The 21,677-nt window shown below is 46.0% G+C and overlaps 1 protein-coding gene across 2 annotated transcripts in view; it reads right to left on the bottom strand.

Moving 5' to 3' along the window:
- Positions 1–21,677, bottom strand: part of OSBPL10 (oxysterol binding protein like 10) — a 245,735-nt gene that overhangs the window by 129,095 nt on the left and 94,963 nt on the right. The window lies entirely within an intron of this gene.

The following is a 21,677-nucleotide window of genomic DNA, read 5'->3' as shown; positions in this document are numbered from 1 at the left end:
AATTATCCATTTTCTTAAAAAGAGAGCTCAGTCTTGTATTACAATCTAATTGAATTCCTACAGCTTTCACAGACTTCGTGGCATTACGTCCACCAGATCCACTGGCCTAATTCCACCCAAGTGGATCCAAGTGGATAATGAGGGGAGTGGGAAGAGAAGTTAAGAAGAGTGGGACAAATACATGCCCTTCACACGGAGCCAGGTCAAGGAAAGTCCTCAGGACTGGATACTATCAATTCTGAGTATTCCTGAAGCTTTGAGAGAGAAAGAAATAGTGGCTACCAAGAGAGAGATGGAGGAAGACGAAAATTCAATGTGCCAGAAACGCGTGCCCTTACATCCTGTCAACCCACCTTTTAACTCCAGCAGTTGCCGAGGCAACCGGCGGCGCACAGGTGTTAGTGCCATGTCTTGGCGGCACCGTTTACCTCCTGTTTTCTGACCTGGGGCTGCTCTATGGAAGCCAATTCAAAAAGTCAATGAGAACCAACTTTCCAGAGTATGTACAAGAGCAAACCTTAAAAAAACAAGAAAGAGTTAAGAGCTAAGAGCCCCATGGGGTAACCCTGGACCAATGGGACAGGGGAGCTAGTAGATAAATAATGACATCACCTGTACACAGAGCAGAGAATTCTGAAGCACATTCCATATGGTTCCTACAAGGGCAACCGGTAACCAGGGCAACAGTGCACATTTTGGGTGCCTTTGTGAATTTCCATTATTCTCTCTTCCTAGTCTGCCTACTCTGCTTGCCTAGGATCACGGTCCTGTACTCAGGCCTTTATCTCTCAGGCTCTTCTTTCTGCGGGAACCACCTATAATAACGGGTACACATTGTTTCACAGGATGTCAGGCAGCAACCAAAATTATATGCTTGCTTTTATCTGCCATCGGTGAGATTTGCTGGCCCTCCTTTTCTTCCCCACCCAGATTTACTCTCTATGGACTCAAGTTCTAGTTGGCACAACAAGCAAACTTCATTTCCTTCTCAAACCCTTCAAGAACTATGCTGAGGGATACAGAGACAAAAGGCCAGACACGGGCCCAGTGCAGACACTGTAAACAGAGTAGAAGCAATTAGAGATTTCAGGGTGGGGTATCCTCAGGACCTACGTCCAGTGCTTATAGCAGTCGTACCTTCAACAGCTCCACAGTCCCTGGCAGCCCTGGACGAGCAGTTCTGAACCAAACACAGAAGCCACGAGGGCAGGCGCTCTATCTGAGCAGATAGCAGATGAGGCAATAACAGGGACCCTGGGATCTGGGGCGATGGGATTAGGAAGGGCTGACGGGCAGAGCAGGAAAAGATTGTTTTACCCCATGAGCAGCTGTGACAAGACTGATGAGCTCCTGTCTTGGGTACTATCCTGCACATGTAAGATGCTGAACTAAGATTCCCGTAACAAAGCACCAACCACCCCCCATTGGTGAAAGCAGTACCCATGTATTATCTTTGGGCACAGGACCAAAATCAATATAAAGCAGGGAAGTGCTTTGTGGAAGCAAAACGAGTGGGTTCCAACCGTGAGCTGCCATGATCTCCACGGACCGCCTCAACGTAAATATTTTACAACCTAGAGAGTGAGGAATAAGATTAATGCCTTACCCACAAGAACTGAAACCAGGCACTCAACCAAATACACGTACACAAATTCAGAGCAGCACTATTCACCAAGAGCCGAAAGGTAGACACAACTCAAATGTCCATCAGGTGATGAATGGATAAACAAACTGTCATATACCCATACAATGGGACATTTGTCAGCCATAAAAAGAAATGAAATACTCATGCATTCTAGGCTACGGTTAGAACAAAAGCATTATGCTGGATGAAAGAAACAAACAAAAAACATCACATATTGCATGATTCCACTTTTCTGAAATATCCAAAACAGGTAAAGCCACAGAAACAGAAAGCAGATTGGGGTTGCTGCCAGGGGCTCAGAAGGGGGCAATGAAGAGTAACTGCTTAATGGGCACAGGGTTTTATTTGGAGTGGTGAAATGTTTTAACACTATACAGAAGTGACCCTGGCCAGGCCGCTCTCAGCTGGTCTGAGCATTGTCCTGATATGCCAAGGTTGCAGGTTTGATCCCCGGTCAGGGCACATACAAGAATTAAACAATGAGCGCATGGATAAATATAACAAATCAATGTCTCTTCCTTCCTTCCTCTCTCTCTCATTCTTTACTTAGGAAAAAAAAATCTACAGAGAAGTGGTGATTGTTATGCAACACTGTGAATGTACTGTACATCACTGAACTGTGTCATCTTTAAAATGGTTATCTTATAGGATGTACACTTCACCTCAGTTGTTTTTTTAAAAAGGACCCAGATTTTTTTTAAGAAAAATTTTTAAATATTTTATTTATTTATTTTTAGAGAGGAAGGGAGGAAGACAGAGAGAGAGAGAGAGAGAGACATCAATGTGCAGTTGCTGGGGGTCATGGCCTGCAACCCAGGCATATACCTAGACTGGGAATGGAACCTGCAACACTTTGGTTCGCAGCCCGCGCTCAATCCACTGAGCTATGCCAGCCAGGGACTCGCCTCAGTTTTTAAAAAATGAAAAACAGGTTAACGCCTAAAGAATCAGATAACCCCCATGGCCAACTCTCACAGGGTCTGTCCGCCTCCCCCCGTGTCTCCTCCTCACCCCGGCAGGGCTTCTTTGCGATAGTCCACACGTAGGGAACACAAGAGAATATTTTAAGTCTGGTCCAATTTCCTCTTCATACAAGCAGAATTATATACCCAGGGCTACTGGATAAAAAATGGGATGCACTCTAAACAACCGTATAAATTTTCTTATTAAAATAGGAAGTAAATCACCACCACAAGCATAAAAAATATCTGCTCGGACTATCCCAAATTGTAAACAGTGGAGGTTTTAGAGGGGCGAGACCATGTTATTCTTCCCTCTATTTTCCAAATGTATCCACTTATCCTTTCTTACGTAATGACATCACTTTTATAGTAAGCAAAAAGTGAAGCTAATGACTTCATTATATTATTCCAGGATTTCCTTATAACATTGACCGTGTTCACAGAGCAGAGCTCAGTACACCTGACGAGCGTGAGGTCCAGCCACCACACAGTCAAAGAGAAAGCGATCACTCTACCCCGTCCGGACTGGAAAGTCTCTGCAGCTGTACATGCCCCAGAAAGAGGAAGACGTGGGCAAACTGGTTTCTTTTCCGAGAGCCCCGAGCCCCGGTCCTGAGCAGCAGGCAGGCTCTTTTCATTCAGTCCCTGTCCCGCCTCCGTGTGAAGCTTCCATGGCTCCCCGGTGCATCGCTTATCTGACTTCAAGAGGCACCCTGCATGACTGAGGTCAAGGCCCTGAGAAGGCGAGATGTGTGCTCGGCAGAGGGAGAATCTGAAGCAACTGAACAAGGACACGATGGCTATTTTTTTTTTTAAATTCCCACCTGGAACAATTAATCTAACGTCGGTGGCGACCTGGGGCAAATGCAAAGGCTTCTTCCCATTTCCCCTTCCTGCTTTCTCTCTGCAGCTTCTGATGCTACTGAGCTCTCTGGCCCCTCCAAGCCTCTGGGATGATAAGCCTTCCCAATTCCGTGGCACATCCTTTTTCTCACCAACGTCTTCTATTTATCCTCTATCTCCCAACTGTGGGTGAATACTTACTATTGCTAAAACCCTGCCCGGCCACAGGGTGACCTGCTGAAGGATAAGGAACATGTAGTTCATTGACCTTCCTCCTCATCCCAGTTGCCCAGCCAACAGCCGGCCAACCAACCAACAGACATGTGAGTGTGGCCATCTAGGAATATCAGGCCCCAGCCCACTGGGAGCTGACTGCAGACACACACACAAGGCCAACGGGATCCGTTGGGTCCAGTTCAGACCAGAAGAAATGGCCAGCACAACTGTAAGCTACTATAACTTAAGTAAGACGTTAAGTTTGGGGATGTTTGTTAAATATAGCAGGAGATAACTAGTAAACAAGCTCTGAGGGTGAATTTACCACATTTAAGGCTACACAGGATCTGAGAACAGCCTCTGGCCCAACCCCCTGTTTTCAGTAAGAATCCCCGGCCCAGAGAAGCTGAGCAACTAACCCGAAAGCACACGGAGCCAACGGCGGAAGAGTCCTGTAGTCTAGGTCTCACTGGCCTTGCCGCTTTACACTGTGACAAGGCCCGGGCCTTTAACAAGGGTCTGTCTACACCCGAAGAACGCCCATCAGGGGACTGCTAAGAGAGGGATGATACCCGCGTTCCATTAAACACCATGCAGCTGATTTTTTAATGACAGAATCACACACATGTATACATACACCGGCATGGGAAGAGTTCAAAGACAAGACAGGAAAAGCAGTGAATCACAGAACAGTTAATAAAATACGCCCCACTTCTCTCTTGGGGAAAATGATGGGCCTGTCTAGAATGGTGACTTCGGGGGATGGGAAAGAAATGGAGGGGAAGAGAGCCAGGGGGCAGCAAAGAGCTTCCCACATGTAAGAAACCACGTCAAAACCGGTTGTGCACTACCAAATTAAAATGAGCGTGAAAGAGAAACGTTCTCTTCCCACAGGCACGCACAGAGGCCAGCAGCAGGGCACACCCAGAGCACTCTCGCAGCACCGTTGGCATAGACAGCTAGCAATTACCCTGTTCGTCATCGTTATAATTTCGATATCAATAGCTACTTTGATTAAGCCTTGCTAAAAAGTATCAATTTGCTTATCTTGCAATATCTCTGCAAAACCCAACAGGGGAAATGCTCCACCTGCTTTATAGAAGAAGAAACTGAGGTACAAAGAAAGCAAATAGCTCAAGGTCGAAGGTCAAGACCAATGGCAGAATCCTCAGGAGACTCAAGCCTCCTGACTCTCGGTCCAGCACTGCACCCACTAATGGAGTGCTTGCATATTGGTATTTGAAGTGAGGAAAGCACTAACAATAGGATGAATCAAGTTGGCTTCAAAAGCCAGCAAATCAAAGCTGTTGGCTAAGGTCAGTATCTAAATTGCAGAAAGACTTCCTAAGAGAAAAGACAAGAGATATTTTTTTTTCTAATTTTAAATCCAATCAACGTTGGTAATACTCTTTTGTTATTTCAAAAAACCAGATTCCAGAGAGAGACTTCCCCCAGGGTGGCCAGTCAGCACTAGGCATCCCACTGCGGGAAAGGCTTTACAATGTGTCGAAATCCCAGGTGCCCTGGGAGCCTGCACCTACGCTGCCCAAGAGACAAGCGAGTCTTCCTCAAAGAGACATGAAGGAGCCACGAACAGTAAATACGCCCTTCCAGGAGCACTCCCCAGTGCCCAGAACCCCATTTACCTTAGCCGACCAGGGATGGGGCGGCTGGCAAGAACCTCTGTCCATGTCCGCCCACAGGGGGCTGAGGCAGGAGGAGGTGCTGCTGCGGGTCCTCACCGCGGCAGAGTGCTTGCAGCCCATGAGAAGGCAGAAGGTCCGGCCAGAGCCCCGCCAGTCCCACCTCGCTCCACACAGCTCCCACGGGCCGTCAAGCTTCTGCCTCAAGTGAGCATTCTCTCTCATCTCTTCTCCACTCTGCTAGTGCAGCAGAGCATGGGGGGTGGAGGGGATAATACTTCAGGACTATATGATTCGCTTCTTCAGCACTAACGCATGCCAGAAGTGCCACCCAGATCTTCTCAGGCTTGTGCAGAACCCTGGCACGGGCTGCCAAGTTTGGGTTTCCTCCCATCCCATGGCTGGGCCTGGGGACCTCCCGAGCTGGCCCAGCGGAGCAGGGCTGCAAGAGCACTCCTGCTTCGCTGCTAAAATCTCTCTCGCTTTCTAAGCTGCATCCCTCCCTGGGGGAGATGCCCAGGAGTCTCAGAGACATGATGGATGGGCTGTCTCACACCAGGCAAGAGAGCAGGGCCTTTCCCAAGAGCAATAGCTCCGCTGCAGAACCACCCCGCTGGCCCTGCTTCGCCCCGTACACTGAAACCCTTTCCCTGCAGCTGACGGTGCGGAAGAGGCTCAGATGAGGAGCCACATACAAGGGGATGGCTTCAAGTCTCACCTCTGCATGTCTCAGCCATTGGGCTATATACCCTTTTGATCCACAGTTTCTTCATCTAAAAAAGGGAGATAATACCAATGGGACAGGACTATGGTGAGACTTATATGAGACAGTAGTTCTCAACTCAGGGTGACTTCATCCCCAGCAGGAAGCATCTGACAAAATCAGAAGACTTGTTTGGTTACAAGTGGCGGTGAGGATGCTACCGGCACCTAGCAGGTAGAGGCAGGGATGCTGCTGAACGTGCTACAAGGCTCAGGACAGCCCCTCACGGCAAAGACTTATCTGGCCAAAGACATCAATGATGCCAACACTCAGAAACCCTGGTATATCAGGTGATGTACGCAGAAGGACTTATAACTATAGTGCACCATTTGTAATTATTATTATTCTAAGAGAAGACCACGTTTCCTGGCATTTGAACAATTTCTCTCCATGGGATCAAAGTAGTTTTCTGTTATTGATTGTATTTTTTACATCAGTACATGATGAGAATCTAGGAGCTTCAAGTGCTTATGCTATGAGCTGTAAAGAAGAGAACACCAATGTCGGTGCACTGCACACAGTAGGCAGTTTATAAACGCCTGCTGTCCAGCGCACAAGACAAAGAGCTTTTGGATCCACAGAGGTATGGGGATCCATCAAGTAGCAGGGCTTAAGAGAGATAAAAAGAGATGCCATTAAGATAAGCTGCCAAGAAAATGAATGGAAAATAAATCTCCTAAACACAGGAATCAGGCATCAGCAGCCTCTTCTAGCTGCTGACCTGGCCAGGGAGGATTCGGAGAGAAGACAGATTCTGAAGGTGGACGCCAACCTACTGATGGAACTCAGCATTGCACTGAAAATGTCCCTGCATCCTAACGCCAAACAGGCTTCTTGATAACTTCTCTGCGTTGTCGAGGCTGGGCTTAAGGAGGCTGCAAAGAGTTGTAAACCTAACTAGGAATAGAAGACAAAGAGGGTGAAGCTTGCGGTACAGAAACAGGACCATCACATTGGTAGCATGGGCAAGGGACACTGGGGATGCTGGTGCGTGGCAGGACAAAGAAACTGCAACTCAGGGTCAGACGGCCACCTAGAGAACACAACTCCGAAGTATGAGTGAATGGGTGGATGAATGGGTGGGTGGGTGATTGGATGGATTGATGGGGTGGGTGAGTGGATGGATGGGATAGGTGGATGGGTGGACGGGTGGGTGGATGGATGGGTGGACGGGTGGGTGGATGGATGGGTGGATGGATGGGTGGGTAGGTGGGTGTATGGATGGGGTAGGTGGATAGGTGGATGGATGGGGTGGATGGATGGGTAGGTGGGTGGATGGGGTGGATGGATGGGTAGGTGGGTGGATGGGGTGGATGGATGGGTAGGTGGGTGGATGGGGTAGATGGATGGGTGGGTGGGTGGATGGGGTAGATGGATGGGTGGACAGGTGGGTGGACGGGTGGGTAGACATTTGGGTGGATGGATGGGGTAGGTGGATAGGTGGATGGATGGGGTAGGTGGATAGGTGGGTGGGTGGATGGGGTAGATGGATGGGTGGACAGGTGGATAGGTACAGATGGATGGGTAGGTGGGTGGATGAGATAGTTTATCCAGCTTAGAACTGACACCACTAACACTAACTTCAAAAATGCTCAATTAGCCCTGGCTGGCATAGCTCAGTGGATTAAGTACAGGCTTAACACACACATTGATGTTTCTCTCTCTCACTCTCTTTCTCCCTCCCTTCCCTCTCTAAAAATAAATAAATAAAATCTTTAATAAAATGCTCAATTAACTTCCCAAATATTTTCATTTTCCTACACATTGAAGAACTATTACTTACAAAATCTTTCTTCTTGTCTTAGGCTGAAAAGTATCGATTTAGTTCTTCCACATTTCAGGAAGCACCCCGTGTTCTAAGGGACCAGAGACACAGAGTCTCCACTCACCCCACCCGCATGACCCCGCCTCGGGGGGCAAAGACACGGGGAGGCAGCCCAGCCCACTGGCTTCTGAGTGTCAGACCGTGGGCGCCGCATTCAGCCCCTGACTGAGTGTGTGACCTAAGGGAGTTATTTATAACTTCTCAAGGGTTCTATGATCCTCATTCTCAATTAGGAAACTAAAACCTACCTCGTAAAGACTCTTACAAAGATTAAATGAAGTGATGTCTCTAAAGGTGCTTACCACTGTGACTAACATTTTGATCAATGTGGGTAGCTACCGGAATAATAATTTCATATTATAGTTTTATGAAATATTATTGGTCATCCACAACCTTCTTTCATTATATATAAATTATATCTCCATAAACCTTTAAAAAAAAAAAAAAAGATAAATGTCAGCCCTGGTCAAGTGGTTCAGTGGTTCAGCATCCTCCCATACATCAAAAGGTTGAGGGTTCGATACCCAGTCAGGGTGCACACGGGAGGCAACCAATCAATGTTTTTCCTTCACATCGATATTCTTTTTCTCTCTCTCTCCCCGCCTCCCAACAATAAACATGTCCCTGAATAAGGATTTTTTAAAAAGATGAATGCAAAAGAGAGCATACAGAATGGGCTACAGAGGTTGTCCACCTGTAAGGACCAACCCTCAACCTGGTAACGGTTTATCACTGACTTCGTGCCCGGCCTCCCTTTCTACATCTCTGTCTTCTGTAACACCAAATCCTCCCTCCGCTGTGAGGCCCAGTATTCTTTTTTTTTTTTTTTAAGATTTTATTTATTTATTTTTAGAGAGGGAAGGGAGGGATAAAGAGAGAGAGAGAGAAACATCAATGTGCGGTTGCTGGGGGTCATGGCCTGCAACCCAGGCATGTACCCTGACTGGGAATCGAACCTGCGACACTTTGGTTCACAGCCCACACTCAATCCACTGAGCTATGCCAGCCAGGACCCGAGGCCCAGTACTCTAACCAGTTCTCCACATCGGCCCGAATGCAGCACCCCTGTAATGTCTCCTCTCCCCAAATTCTCTTTCCCTCTCAGAAAACCACTGAGTTCCTCGGTGCTTAGTCTCAGCTAAAACAGAGCAAGTGAGTAACTACTTGTCTAAAATTTATACTAACGTGTAAATGATTTATGGGAAATATCTTCCAAGGAATTACATGCATTTAAAAAAAAATCTTGTTTTAAAAAGTGTTAGACAATACATGATTTTTTAAACTTTTTTTATGTGGAAATCATTTCAGGCTTACAGAAAATTGCATGAAAGAACACTTGTGTACCCTTTACTAATTTCACCAAGTATTAACATTTTATCCCACTTGCTTTATCATTTGTTCTCCCTCTCCACTCTATACACATACACACACATAATTACAATAACGCCCAAATAATGCCCTTTTTTAATTACAAAATCTTTTATTACAAAATCATAAGCCTGTGATTATGTAACATAATATCACACTCAAGCACACCATATGACATTTAAGGTGAAATGTTCAAACTATAAATTATTACACCCATTTTATTACGCTACCAACCACACTCAGGCAGGCGCTACTTCTGCTGGACCCTGTATATTGGGTTGGCCAAAAAGTTTATTTGGTTTTTCCTGTAAGGTGGCTCTAGAAGCACTTATCTTTAACTTCATTCGAAACAATTTTGTTAGACTGTATTTCAACAGCTTTCATTAAAAAAAAAACTTATCAAAATTACTGAATTTTTGCGCAGCCATTTTAATATTGAAGATGGAAGAAGATATGCAACATTTTCAACATAGTATGCTTTATGATTTCAAGAAAGGTAAAAACTGAAATGCAAAAAAAGATTTGTGCAGTGTATGGAGAAGGTGCAATGACTGATCAAACATGTCAAAAGTGGTTTGCAAGGTTTCTTGGTACTATTGACATTTTGGCCAAATAATTCTTTGCTGTGGGGCTGCCTTATGCACTGGAGGGTGTTTAGCAGCACCCTGGGCCTCTACCCACTAGAAGCCAATAGTGGGAGATAGCCAACATACTCAAAATATCCACATCAATAAAGTTACTGATAAAAATGAAAAATGTCTTTTATTTTATGGAAAACACTATATGGATTTTTTGGCCAACCCAATACATAAATCATTTTTCCTAAACCATTTTAGAGTAAACTACATACATCATGGCCTTTCAATTTCAGTACCAACTGCTTCAGTGTATGTTTCCTAAAAACAAGAACATTTTCATACCTAATCACAACACAGTTATCAACTACCTTATCTAATCCACTGTCCGTATTCTAAATCTGTCAATAGGAAATCAGATCCACTTTGGGGTCAGCTGTCGATGCACTTAGTTGTCATGCCGCTAGCCTCATTCAATCTGGAATATTTCAATCTGGAAGTTTTGTACCGCCTTCTCGATCTGCTTATGACATTGACATCTTTAAAGAACACGGTGCACGTGGGACATGTTTTTGAGTAGGAAAACCCTAAAGATCTCACTGTTGTTTTCTAGTCCCTGGCCCTGCTTTCTCGTTCCTTACAGAACCTGTCGCTACCTGACCCAGTCCCTGTCTGTTTGTTGGCTGGCTCCCGCACTGAAGTGTTAGCTCCATGTGGCCAGTCTCCACAGCCCCCATGACACACCCAGTGCCAACATACCATAGCACACAAGCACTCCGTATCTGCCGGCCACTCTTCCCAAGTCTACCTTCTAAGCTTTCCTCGTACAGTCAGCAAAACAGGGACCAGACGAGCCCACTCTGAACAGCTGACCCCAGCTATGTGTCTGGATTCTCTCGTTCTTAGGATGTGCATTCACACATGTCCATTGTGGTACCTGGCGTGGGAAATGTCCTCAGAGTAAGATTTGTCTGTTCTGCCTCAAATCAAAACTCCCTATTTCAGTACAGATAAATGGCGGAATAAATTAGTTCTACTGAATCAAAATTACATCATTTCCCCCTAAATAAATATTTATTATATATTTAAAAATGTATTATTATATATTAAAATATATATATATTTTAACATGAAGTTCCCCTCGCCTGAAATCATCATCCTCAGTAGCACTAATACATTCCTTCTGGGCCAGGCAGGCACCCTAATATTAAAGTTATGTTTGAGAAGTTGTATAAAATTGTTGCACTTTATTAAGACAATAAAAAGTCCCCAAACTTTATTGTTTTAATAAAAGCTGTCCTTAAATTGTGTTTTATTTACTTAATTTGATGGTGCGTTTAAGAGGATGATGTTTTACACTTAATTTTTAAGTACCCAAAAGGTAATTATCTGTGGAAAATTCTAGAAGACAAATGGCACGGAGCTTACGACACCATGAAAGTCAAGTTGCCTAACAGCAGAAAACAAGAAGATAGAGCCAGGGGAAAAGCTAAATCCTCGGCTGAGTTTGTCCAACTCCAGTTCCTACTTGGAGTGAATCAAGCTCAAGTTCAAAAACATCATTTTCTATGTTCCCCAAAGACTTGCTACTCAGGAAAACAGACGGTCCCCTCAAGATGCTCTGCTGCCCTCCAACCTGGGGCACTTCATTTCCTGCACGTCTCAGTGAGGGTTGTGCTTCCTCTTGCTTTTTACCCAACAATTTGGGAAAAGAAAATAGAATAATTTTAAAATACTAAATTAGGCTGGTATATATCACATAGTAGATGTAACAGAGATGTACAAGTTGAACGTTTTGAGACACACGGGATTTCTAGAAGTGCTTTTCAGGCAGGTAGCACGAACCCCCACAACCCCACCCCCCACCCCCCCCCACCCCCACAGTCCTTCTCCGTCACCGTGGTCGCAGATAACGAAGTTCGGCTCCCTGGACCCAGGACCCAGAAGGGCCCCAACACCGAAGGCTTCAGCTATGGAAGAGGCCAGTCCATGTTCATCGTGCATCACCGTTTAATTCAAACAAAGGGGAGAAAAGGGGCACTGCCCCCAAAGGGCGTTCAACTTTCAACACTTCCAACCATCTCGAGCAAAATCAATTCTGAGTAACAAGAGTAGAAGAAGCCTCATCTGAATTGGCAGGAATTTGGAATTATCGAGTATCTTCAAGGACACTGGGTTTGAAGGCTCTCAAGTGCAGAACGTAAGGAGAAGCCTATTAATCAGTGACTGCCTGGGGAAGAGCAGCCTGCTGATAAGGATCAGCTCCACGGCAGCCTGAGCATACAGGGCTGGGCCAACCACTTGGGCTCCCTTTAAAAACAATGTACAAATTTAAACCATAACCGTTCGAGTAACTACACTTTCTCATGCACATACAATTAATCAAATAAGGCACTGTGAAATTTTCAAATAGTATCAAAGGGTCCAAATACATTGCTATTTTCTTTCAACACTAAATCCCCAGTTTCTCTTTCCCTCCCCCAGCAAACTGCTGTTACTAACCCTTTGCATATCCTTCCAAAGGTTGTGTGTGTGTGTGTGTGTCTTGATTTACTCGGTTTTTTATTTAAGTGGTCAGTTGGCTGGACAATTGTACACCTTCCCCACCCTTCTTTTTCCTTAAACTTTTCATCGATTCTCATGCTTGCTTATTCAAGCAAGTTTCTGTCTCTCCTGATCATTTAAGACTCAGTTACTGATCAGAAATGCGGCACTTCACCAGCTGTGCGCACAGCCTTGGGCACCCAGTGCCAGCTGTCTCCCACAGAGGCCGACTCGGGGGGCCCAGCCTGGCAGGGCGACCCTGTCAGCCCAGCACCCCTCGTGGGAACTAACTCAGCATCTGGCTGCACAGTAAGAGCACAGCAGATGTGACCTCATTTGATCGTCACCACGACCCGCCATTCAACCTCCACATCAACGACCGTTGTCCCACTGCAGAGACGAGGCACTGAGGCTCAGGGGCTAACTTGCCCCAAGTCGCACTAGAAGACTGATTTTGAACCCAGTCCTGTCCGCCCTGTGGCCTCGCAGAGAGTGAGGCTGGAGCCAGTCCCACAGACCACATGACGTGAACGATGCCACACTAGTTCTGGATTATACCAGAACCTTCTGACGCACAAAGAATAGAATCATGAGGGCAGCCTATCAAAACCTTTAGGGGGGACAGTCATCACCATCAGGTTTTAGGGGAGGTTCTCAGCCGCTACTCCTGATCCACCTTCAGGAGAAACCTAAGCTCCACAACCGAGTAACCTGTCAAGACATCTTGTAGCAGAGCCGAAAAAATTCGTGTTGTAAAAAGAACCGGTTTGTGAAGTATTGATGTCATTTCATCCTAAAAACCATCCTGCAGAGTTGATGTTATTTTTGCCCAATTTACACAGGTGGAAACCAAGGCTACGACAGATGAAGTCGCTTTAGGTGACAACACTCGTCCGCTGCTGTGAGGGGCCCAGGCACGGCCAGACACCAGGGCCCGTGTCTCCGACTCCCTGCTCCGCCCACCGTACCAGCGGCTTTGTTCGTTCTCAAAAAATCTCTTATATCCAAAAAGACAAGAAAAGATAAGCCACAGAATGGGAGCAAATCATGTATTTGATAAGAGTCTGGTATCCAGAATATATAAAGAACTCTGACAACTCAACAAAAGTAAGTAAAAATGACATAAAATTTAAGTAGATCTTTCTCCAAACAAGACATATGCATGAGTGGCCAATAAACATATGAAGGGAAGCCCAACATCCATCTGTCATAAGGAAATGGAAATGAAAACCACAGAACTTCATGCCTCCCAGGATGGCTATGATTAAAAAACAGGCAATTATCAGAGACAAAGACACAGGGAAACCTGAACCCTCATAAATTGCCAACGGGAATGTAAAATGGTACAGCCACTTTGAAACTAGTGTGGCACTTCCCCTAAAAGTTAAACAGAGTTACATATGATCCAGCAATTCCACTTTTAGGTATATGCCCATAAGAGGATGAAACATATATTCACACAAAAACTCATACGCAAACATTCATAGCAACTGTTCATTGCAACACTCTTCATCATAAGCCAGAAAGTAAAAGCAACCCAAACATCCATCAGCTGTGAGTGGATTAAAACAGTGGCACAACCACACAATGGACACTATTTAGGGACAAAGAAGAAGAAAGGATCGATTGATGCCACAACATCGAAGCAGCTTGCAAACATTCTGCTAAGTTAAATAGGCCAGACATAAAAGTCGCATATTGAACGGTTCCATTTACATGAAATGTCCAAACTGGGCACACCCATGGAGTCAGTGGTTTGCGGTTGACAAGGGCTGGGGAGAGGGGCCAGGTAGGTAATGAGGAGTGACCGAGAATGGTCACAGGGGGCTTCTTCTGGGGGTGGTAAAACATTCCAGAGTGAGACGGCGAGGCAGGTGGTACAACGTCATGAATCTACTAAAACCGCTGAATTGTATGCTTTACAAGGGTGAATGCTGTGGTACGTGAGTGGTGTCTCAACTTTTTACAAACAGATGGCAGCCTCTGGCTAGCTGTGAGCAGGCACCTCATCCTCTCTGTGCCTCTGTCCTCACCTGCAAAATGTGCTAACAGGAGTGCCTGCCTCGTAGGTCTATCAGGAGAAAAACATAAGATAATCCAAGAGAAGTACTTTTCCTAGTACCTGCCACATAGCAATGTGTGCATAGATGTTACCTGTTATTATTTTCTTTCCCCCTAAATGTGTCCCTTTTCCTTGTTATTTCCTGCTCAAAATTAAAAAAAAAAAAAATTGAAGACACACTTTGCTTGAAGTCACTCCTGATTTTCAGCCACAAGAAGCTAATAGCTCTCTCTAGGTAAGTAGAATCCTCGAATACTTGATCGAAAACAACATACAAGAATATGTTAGGCAAATAAAATGACAGCTTGGATATAGTTTCTTAAGGGGCCCAAATCCAACATCACGACTATTACTAATAAACTGCTGTTACGGATACTAACACTAGGGAGGAGTGAGCAAGGAAGCAGTGGGGTTGGCATTTAAAATGCACTACATGGTCTGTATCCACCACCACTTGTCAAGGCCGCGGCAGGTACGGAGGACACCACCACAATGTCCCCCCAATCCTGGGCATTAAGGACACAGTCCTTAACAGTCCTCTCGATAGAGGGTTGATGCATGCGCACACACACCCCGGGAGAAGCGCTGTGACACAGGTGAGTTCTGGTATAAATGGGAACAGAGAAGACAGAAGGTCCGCTCTAACCAGGCAGGTGAAGAAGCATATGCGCCTTGAAGACCACATGGCTCTTTGCTACATGAAGAACAGAGAGAGGAAGGCGTTCCTAGCAGAGGAAACAGCATGGAAACGTGGAAGTACGCAGCGTGCCTAGGGAACTGCTCGTCTAGAACACCGAGTGCACGAAGGTGGAGGGAGAGAAACTGGACCTAAAATGTGAAGGGCACTCAACGCCACGGTCAAGGTCTGGACTTCATCCTAGGAAGCGGGGTGCTATGAAAAGGTGGTTGGAGCCAGGGAGTAGCACCATCAGCAACCTTTTCCTGGTTCCTCGGCTCCTCCCAAAAGCTCGAACTGGACATTTTCTTGATAAACAGCTGCAGTGGAGCGAGCACGTAGCAGAATCCGACCACCGGAGAGCACCAGTTCCCGCCTTCAGATAAGGCCGATGTCCCTGTGGCACGGACGAGGCCACTGGAGAAGTGAAGAGCGGCCAAGATAGTTCACGCCAAGGCCATTCGGCAGACCAGAACTCCCACAGGAAGGACGGGAGGGAAGGAGTGGAGGGCCGGCAGAAGGGTGGGGGGCGCCAATCAGCCCTTTCAGATTTAAAGGGAAAAAACACTGTCCATAGTACAAGAGGGGCTAAAACGAGACACTCGTAAATTCCTGCTGAGAAGCCACACGGTAGTAAATGCGGCTTCATCAGCACAATCCAACAGAACTTTCTGTGCTGGCGGAAAGGTTCTGTGTCTGAGCTGTCCAATACTGCAGCCACCAGCCAAACGTGGCCACCGAGCACTTAAAACGTGGCTCAGTGAGATGGCGGAACCGAACTGCACATCTTAACTGCAGTTCATTTAAGTTCAAATTGCCTCATGTGGCTACGGGCCTCCAGATGGGGCCACTCGGTGTTTGAATGGACCTCATCCTGCGCCTCACACCTCCTGTTTTTAGACAAGGGGAATGGAGGGAGTTTGAAATCCCCTCCCACTTTTTAATCATTCCGTTACCGCTGAGTTCTTCCAAACTGTTCTGCGGCCTCAAGTTCACTTCATCATAGGAGAGAGGTATTCGGTAGCCATCCTTTATCAGGTTACCACCGAAGTTCGCGGCATTCAGTCAGCGAGCGACCGACCAGCAGTGCCCTCCCTCTCCAGGTGCTGAGATTCGGAACTGTTTCAAGGAGAATCGACCCATATTTCTGCATGTTTAGCATAATAAGCCTGTCGGCATGCATTTTTGTGTAAACAGTGGGATGAGGTGGGGCCAGGACGTGTGCCTGCATGACACGCGAGGTCCCTTGTCACCAACTGGTTTCGGATTCTACACATGTGCTGGGTTGGTCCCAGCACACAGGTGCTTCCTGTTGTGAGGCGCCCTAACCAGGGTTAGCAAAGCGCCCCTCCATCGCCCCTGGCTCAGGCCCCAGGGTGGCAGAAAGTCAGGAAAGTTGGGGAGGGGTGGGGGACAACGTAACAGTAACTTCCAAATCTCCTCACTCTTCACATTTGGCTGTGGATTTCACACACAGTCAGAATTCTCCACCCACGCCCCTCTTTGTTAATTCCTCAGAAGTAGTTCACACCGCCTCCATGCACCCCCAAATAAAGGAAGTCTGGAATGTCCCCAAACAGGGCTGTCTGCACCTGGCAACCCAGCTCCCAGGGGCGGGGTCACTAGTCGGGCCTCCAGAGCCACCCATTTCTCTGCACTCAGCCCAGCACACAGCCCTCGGGACAGGCCGGCCAGCCCATCGCTCTCCCACCCCTTTCCTCACTGTGCAGTGCCCCCTTCGTGCCCTGCTTGAACCCCTACATCACTGGGGAGTACGAGGTATCACGGCAAAGCCAGGGGTGTGAGTTAGGGGCTGCCTGCACAGCAGGTGCCAGCTGCCCCGTGGAGGTGGTGTAAGCACGGGCAGGTCTGTCCTGGGTCTCGGCTTCCCCAAGGCTACAAGGGGAGAAAAAGAGCTTCTTTTGGGGCTGTCCCCATCCCACCGCCATGGAGGAGACAATCTCACATGAACTCATTAGTATGCCAACTATCATGCTGGGGGACTGGGAAAAAAAAGAAAAATACTAGTGCCGTGGGCAGCTTCCAGCATGAATATGTATACACACACTCCCCGAAACTCAGCAGCTTTCACTGCTCGTTCAAGATCTCTTGAGGCTTGTAATGCATTTAAAATCCTGCATCAGGCGATCATAGCCTCCTATGACCACACCTGCATAAGACTGTACCCTGACATTTACATTTTAATTTAGAATTACCTGACAGAGACAGGGAGCCCTAACCACACACCCACGGGACCTAGCCGCAGTGTCTTCCAATGCTTTATGCGGCCAAAGAGCTCCTGGGACCTAGTGTCTTCCTCAGTGAGCCCCGTAGTCAGGGTTTGCTCTTGGAGAGCACACGGTCAAGTGCAGGAGTCAGACAGGGAACCAGCTCGTTGGAGCCCAAGGTAGTCAATGCAAGGATGGAGTTAGGCCTGGGGCCCAAGAACCCGGGGACAGGATTTCAAGCACAATGAATAGTATAAACCACTTCCAATGACCCAAATACCTACATTTCCTTAATCTCCCCACAGAGAAGGGGGAGAAGAACTAAATTTTCCTTATTTTTAGATGGGTAAATCAACAATAATAATGTCCCTTTATTTCCTCTACTTCCCATATCTAGATCGAAATAAGAGCAGGACAAGGAATGAGGGATGACAAAGGACTGAGGGGCAAGGGCCAGAAGACAGAACACAAAGGAGACCCCGGAATGCTCTAGGAAACAGGCCATACACGCTCCCACACTCATTTTAAAGAGAAAAATACCCAAACACAGGCAACAGGCCTGGGGCCAGAGCCTGGCCTTACGGTGAGGTAAGCTGCCGTGAAAACTAATATGTGTGATCTCTGGGCACAAACACGGACAGAACAAGGGCCAGAAGAACTGGGCCTCCCAATGCGGCCATGTGGTCTCTTTCTATCTGTCCACACAGCTAAGTGTCTGGGAAAATGTGCCTCGAAGGGTATCCTCAGAGATTAGGTCTGCAGCTGGGGTCTGGGGCTCTTCCCTTCTTTAGAGTTTCCTATTCGCTGGATATTTTATAGTGTGTGTAAGTACTACTCACAATTTTAAACAATAATGCTATTTCCATGATGGGGGGGGGAACACCTTCACAAGCTGTCACCAGTGACTTTAATCATAGGACAGTGTTTGTGGTGGGGATAGGGGTGCCAGCCAGAAAGGAGGCTGAGCAAGGAGGGAGGTCCAGGGCCCCGCCCACACCCCACCTCACCACTGTGTAATGAATGGGTGAGAGTTCCCGAGGAGAAGTGGTAATCATGACCACACGTCATGCACTCATCCCTCGGGGCTGAAAGGCCAGGGACATGGCGCTAATGCCTAGTTAGCGTCAGGGCAGGTTAGTCCTGAACTTAGTATATGAGCCCACCTTTCATGTCTACATGAGGAAAAAAACAACAAAGAACTATTGAAAATACAGTAAGTTTCTATCAAGTTTAGTCTTCAAAAATTCTCTCAATTAGTTAGATGAAAGCCAATGAAACTACAATCTTCAAAATGTGATGCCCTTTAAATGTTTTCTAATCACTTGACCGCTGGCCTCATTACCCACTTTTCACACAGGTCAAAAGTAATTTGAAAAACAGCACTATTCATGCTGTCAGAGATTCTCTGACTCCCCACACATCCCCCAAATCCTGGCTTCTGTTGAGTTTGAATGACCCTGAGCTCTCTGGTGGGGCCATTTGAAAGTAATGGAGTCTATCTGAAAACAGACAAACAGCCACAAAGGGATGAAAAAGCATGCTTGTTTTCCTTGAGAGGGATGGTCAAAGCTCCAGGGGGCTGAGATGCTGGACTTCCAAGCAGCCGTCTCACTGGAAATGTGCTACCGAGCCCCTGACTCTTCCCAGGGCTTCATGTCAGCAACAGGCTTTCGCATGCACTGTCTTGCTTGAGCAAGACGTGTGACAATTTGTAGGAGACAGATGTCACCATTTCAAAGATGAGGACAGAGGCCTGGACAGGTAGCTCAGTTGATTAGAGCATCGTCTTGGTACGCCGAGATAGTGAGTTCAATCCCCGGTCAGGGCACATGCAAGAATCAACCAATGAATGAATGCATATACAAGTGGAACCATAATTTGATGGTTCTCCCCCTCTCTCCCTACACACACACAACCCCTGTGCCATCTTTCTCCCTCCCCCTTTTCTTTCTAAAATCAATAAATTTTAAAAAAATAAAGATGAGTATAGAAAATCAGAAAGAATAAAGGGGAACTGAGCAGGTATGCTCAACACATAAATGGCAGAGCAGGGATTTAAATGTAGGTCTTCTCACTCTGCAGCCTACAATATTTCTTCTAAACCAGAAGGTTGTGAATTGAAACGTGGATATACTCAATCAGAAGATGCTTGCCATTCAAAGTTTTTGAGGGACTTGCCAAAAACGTTCATCTCGTGTAAGCTTACATCCCACACAAGGGTCACCTGTAAAGCCTTGTGCGGCTCCAGAGTTCAGTGAATCTCCTTATCCTGCAATTCTCACTCAAGTGTAATGAATGACAGCACCCTCTCAAGTTTTTGTAAGGTGAAATTCCAAGTAGCTGCAGGGAGACTATTCGCTACACTCTCCCCGGGAGAGGCCTGCCCTGCTGAGAGAGTGAGGGACACGGCAAAGAGAAGGTGCAGCACAAATTCCTAATGACCATGATGCCAAGCGAGCAGCCATCCCACCGTCACCTGGAGATCAAGTTTATACTCACTTGAAGCCTCACTTCATTTTCACTACTAACTTCTGCCTAAGCAACTTTGGATGACTTCAGAATGCTTCTGCTGAATAACAAGGTTTATTCACAATTTTAAAAGTATTATTCCCTAACTGATCACGATAACTATGCTATAAACGGGTGGTGGTAGCAATCTTAACCTCCAGTTCTCCAAGAAGGAATCCTATAGGCCCTAATAGCTTAATTGTTATTTATTTTGGTTCTAATATTAATGGATTAAACATAGTCTTGAAACTACCCAGAGAATACATCAGGAAATCAAATTCTCCTCCGGAGAATCTTCAAACTGTATTTCTTTAAATGCCCCTATCTCTTCCTACCATTAGGGTGGATATCTTTTTCCTTCCTTGTCCCCATTGAGTCATCAAAACACCAATGCACTAAAACTGGTTGCCCCTACCTGAATTTTGGCACTCCATATAACTTCCAGATGAATCAGTGACTTAAACATGATAAACTATTGGCTTGGCCAAAAGGTCTGCTTAGTTTTTTCAGTAAAATAAAAGACACATTTTTCATTTCACCAGTAACTTTACTGATTTGGATGTTTTGAGTATGTCGGCAAGCTCCCGCTATTGGCTTCCGCACTACTAGAGCCATGACACAGAAAACTAAATAGACTTTTTGGCCAACCCAATACAAATTCACTGGAAGAATGTTTTCATAATTTTGAGCAGAGAAGCCCCTTTCTACGTGATGCAAAGCCAAAAGCTAAAAATGAACATAACTTTGCCCGCAAAAACATTAAATATTCTGCATAGCCAGAATACATACTCAAAGTCAAAATACACACGACCTACTAGGAGAAAACATCTACAGTCCAAAAATGACAGTCACAGGACAAACACACTTTGTACACACACAGCTGCTGCCAATCAAGGAGAAAAAGAGGAACTCGATAGAAAACTGGGTGAAAAAATACAAACTGGCAGTCCACATCAAAGAAATATAGGTGGCCAATAAACACTTGAAAACATACCCAGCCCCAGTCATGACTCTGAAAGTGGAAATGAAAATAATGGGGGACCCGCTGTTCACCTGTGAGACTACCACAAACTAAATGTTAGTAGGAGCCACAGTGTGGGGGGAGACCCGTAACTGATGGGAGTGCCAACTAGGACAACTTCTGTAGAAGACAATTCGGCGATAGCTATAAAAATGTAGAGGACATTTTGTGGCCCAACAATTCCACTGCTATAAATTCACACACACACACACACACACACACACACACACACAGATACAAAACTATGTTTCCATTAGGGCACTATGCACAACAACAGAAACCCTGTGTGTCATCAGTGAGGCACTGACAACCAAAGTGAGTGTGACAGAGATCCATACGTCTAAGAGGGAAAGAATCTCCGAAATACATTAGTAAATGGGGAGGAGGGGGAGAAAAAAAGCAGTGTACATAATATGATCCCATTTGTATTTAAAAATAGATGTATATATAGATACAGATACACACACACACACTAACACACACCTTAATTTACTAGAATCACATAGATCAATTAAGAGCAATTATCTCTAATGATCATACATGGCAATGGTAGAAATGTGTCCTTATTTCATCCCTTTCTGTTTTATAAAAAGTAAAAAGATACATATAAAAAATTTTAACTGCCTTCGTATTTATAACATACTGATGAAATCTCCACAACTCCTACTACAATTCCTGGAAAATAAAGGACGTCACGGGGCGGGGGGCAAGCTTTAGAGGTAGGGTCCTACGATTCCCCAGATTCTACTTGGGGCAAGTCAAGAGGGGCATCAGGCTGAAAGCAACTGCAGTGAGCAA

The sequence above is a fragment of the Phyllostomus discolor genome, chromosome 7 (assembly GCF_004126475.2).
Source record: "Phyllostomus discolor isolate MPI-MPIP mPhyDis1 chromosome 7, mPhyDis1.pri.v3, whole genome shotgun sequence".
Classification (NCBI taxonomy): Eukaryota; Metazoa; Chordata; class Mammalia; order Chiroptera; family Phyllostomidae; genus Phyllostomus; species Phyllostomus discolor.
This window is presented reverse-complemented; position numbering and strand designations above follow the sequence as displayed.